This window comes from Pistacia vera, unplaced genomic scaffold, assembly GCF_008641045.1.
Source record: "Pistacia vera cultivar Batoury unplaced genomic scaffold, PisVer_v2 Contig913, whole genome shotgun sequence".
In the NCBI taxonomy this organism is placed as follows: Eukaryota; Viridiplantae; Streptophyta; class Magnoliopsida; order Sapindales; family Anacardiaceae; genus Pistacia; species Pistacia vera.
Genome location: NW_022196794.1, coordinates 647,111 through 650,761, shown reverse-complemented (window position 1 = coordinate 650,761; position 3,651 = coordinate 647,111). Strand labels below are relative to the sequence as shown.

General features: G+C 40.3%; 1 non-coding gene across 1 annotated transcript; it reads right to left on the bottom strand.

Moving 5' to 3' along the window:
* Window positions 1-2,734: 2,734 nt before the first annotated feature.
* LOC116119983 lies at window positions 2,735-2,841 on the bottom strand. Its single transcript, XR_004126476.1, has one exon. It is a non-coding gene; the product is annotated as a small nucleolar RNA R71 (small nucleolar RNA).
* Between the last annotated feature and the right edge of the window lie 810 nt (window positions 2,842-3,651).

The window sequence follows — 3,651 nt, the reverse complement described above, 5'->3', positions numbered from 1 at the left end:
AGATAGAGAATTTTACTTACTGAGCATTATTTTGTGCTCACCCGTTATTCCTTTGTGGTGCAGGTTCGGTGATGTTGCGATCGGAGGGGCGTTGGCAAGTAATGAGGAATAGCTACACTGTTTCCCCTGTTTTGTCTTTTAAAACATTTTGTAAACAGTACTCTATGTATAAAAGACACATGAATTATAATGAAAAGAAAAACTTTGGGCCCAATTTTTTATTGTTACTATGCATGCATTGTACAGTTTCAGTAGGTGTTACATTTGGTATCAGAGCAAAGATTTTGGGATTGAACAAGTGTACTATTCTCATCGCCACGACGTCTCTAACCGACCGTGTGAGTAATTTTTCCTTATAGTAATTGTTTCTTGAGTCATTAGTGTGATCATTTTGGAGATGAGGCGTAGTTATTGAAATTGCGGTAAAGGTGTGGTGAATGAAGGAGAACCTTCAACCCACCAGAGTTTACCCCTCCTTGGATGAAGCTAGAATCCGGGGAATTATACAGCAAGTTATGGCTGAAACTCAGGGGAGAGTGGTACCCCCGTACAAGTACCGCAGTTACGCCTGTCGAAAGAGGGCAAACGGTCCTCCCCTAGTACCGAACAGAGTGGAACCGATTTACGGTCTTTCCAGTCAGCATCAACCCTCAGAGTTTAAGGGTACTACAGATCCAGTGATAGCAGAAGATGGCTTGGGTCAGTAGAACGAGCCACAGGTTTATTTCCCAGTCAGACGGGAGAGAGATCGGTATGCGAGTTTCTTGTCGGGGTGATGCCCGAATTTGGTGGGAATTAATGGAAGAAACTCATGACGCGACAGTGATGACGTGGGGAGAGTTTAGGCAAGAGTTTGAGGCTGAGTATAGAACAGAGGACCAAGTTCATGAGAAGGTCCAAGAATTTATCAGTCTACAGCAAGGGACAAGCACTGTGAAAGAATACTCAGTAAAGTTCAACGCTCTTGCAAGGTTTGCATCGGGATAGTTAGTACTCCGGCCTTGAGAAGGGATAAGTTTGTGCATGGATTGAAGCCGGAGATAGCCCGGGATATTATGACAAGCTCCAAACTCCTCGGAATTACAGTGAGGGGCTTGAGGCGGGCAATGAAGGCGGAGATTTTTGAGAATAAAATCTTCCCCGTGGGATCCTCGACAGGAGGACCAAAGGAGCTACCCTCTACTCCCCAGAGAGAGAAGCATGAGGGTTTAAGAGGCAAAGAAATGAAGAATCAGAAGAAGAAGTTTCAGTATAAACAGAATAGAAAAGAGTGGAGAAGATAAACGACTAGTCAATTAAATTAAGTCAAAAAATCCCTCCCCAAGCTGTGCCTGCACTTTTCATTGCACACAGCTTTCCCTATGATAACATCGAAAAATCCCTTTCTTCCCTAAAACCTAAAAAAGACGCTAAAAAGTTGAATACACAGTTGATCAACCTTTATTATTCTTATTCATGAACATTTAATAGAAATGAATGAAGATTTATAGAAATACTCCCAATTAGATATTTAATTTAATTCATCATATCTCAATTAAAATCAATTAATATTTAATTAACATTAACAATAATGATGATTTAATTAAATATGTGAGAACACACATTTAAACGTAATTTCACTTATTTAATTTCTAACAAATTAAATAAAGGCTACGACCCCAGCAAATTTTTATGCAATGTGAAAATACCAAAATACCCTTTCGCCCAAAAAGACGAAAATGCCCTTTCTTCTTGGCTCTTAAATTATTTCTATGTGTGTGACCTATGGCTCCTCATCATACCGGTTGTGTATAGTATCGCGATTAACACCAATTAATCATCTCACTAATACACAGGCTAAGATTGGCCATAGCAAGGCATCATGACCACCCGATGATTCGGATTCAGCAAAGTAGCACCTGTCAAAGATATGGTTATCGTACAATCGATCCTTTCATCATTCATTATCTCTACAAGGCGAAGGCATAGAAATAGTGTCAACCTTCGGTTACTCGATATTGTATTCAGTTTCTAGACCAAGACGTATTCTAAACTGGATAGAGCAACAACTCAATCCCACGTGGCCACAGTTTTAGTGTCATTGCCATTTATGAATTGTACCGTGAGATAACTTCTCCCATACCCGAGGGCAATGAATCCTCCTCAATCCACTATAGTCTTGATACACTCCTTGATGCAACCAATCCATACCGTACTGACAGCTCTAAATAGAACTGCGTTAGGCTAGTGTCAAATTGCACCAATCGGTGCACAAGGCGCTCCGGTGATCTAAGTCTAAGGATCACATGCACACCCATTCGTTAGAGGATTTATTCCATAGACACGGGGTTACCATCCATATGGAATCCTCTAGTGGGTCAGTTCACCAAACAACTGACAGGTGAGATCAGTCACTGCCTTTCGACAGGGTCGTTCAACACTGATAGCCTTACCATATCATCTATGCCCTTACTTTAGAATAATACTGGGGCTACGGACGTTTCTAGAATGGCCACCATTTGTGCTCATAGGGTTCTCACTATCAAGATTTGAAACACTTAATACCCTTGTCACGGTTCTACCATTCTAAGGACATATATCAATACATATTGCAATAATAATTATTTACGTGATATAGAATAAAATGCCTTTTATTGATTAATGAACATTATTACAAAGAGTCAAGTCTACAATAATTGATTGGCTCTAGAGCATCTACGCTAACACTAAATACTTTCTTGTAGAGAAATCTACAAAGATGAAAAATGATATCACATCGTTTCTACAGGATGAGACTGAATCGCTATATGAAGCTTGGGAAAGATACAAGGAACTGTTGAGAAAGTGTCTGCATCATGGGTTGCCAGTTTGGATGCAAGTCCAAACGTTTTATAATAGGTTGATGGTTAATGTGTAAATGATGGTAGATGCAGCATCTAGAGGAGCATTGCAAAACAAGACACCTAAAGAAGCTTATGAGTTGCTTGAAGTTCTGGCAAGTAACAACTATCAGAGACCTAATAAGAGAATGCAGTCGAAGAAGTCTATGGGTCTTCATGAAGTTGATGCTTACACGACCATTTCAGCCCAACTTACAACACTTCAGAAGCAATTGGGAGGTATGCAAGTGAATTATATTCAAGCACCTCAACTGACTTGTGATTTTTGTGTAGATAACCACGTGAGCAATGAATGCCAAGTGGGGAACACCTTCGCTTCAGCTTCATCATCATCGGAACAAGTTAACTACTTGGCAGGGAATCAATGACAACAGAACAATCCTTATTCCAACACGTACAATCCTGGTTGGAGAAATCATCCAAACTTGTCTTGGGGCAATCAGAACCAGCAGAATCAGCAGAATAACCAATGGAATCAATGAACAGTGCCAAACAATCAAGTGGGGGTGAATAATCAACTAAGGGATCAAAGATTGTCAAAATTGGAGGATATGTTCGAGAAATTCATGTAAGAGACCACATGTTTCATGAGTGAGACGACGGAAAATTTTAGAAACCAAGGGGTGTCCATTCGAAACTTGGAGGTACAGGTGGGGCAATTAACAGAAAAACTGAACGAGCGACCATAGGGTTCCCTACCAAGCAACATAGTGACAAATCCACGTGAACAAGTGAATGTAATAATGCTACGAAGTGGAACAGTCTTGCAAAA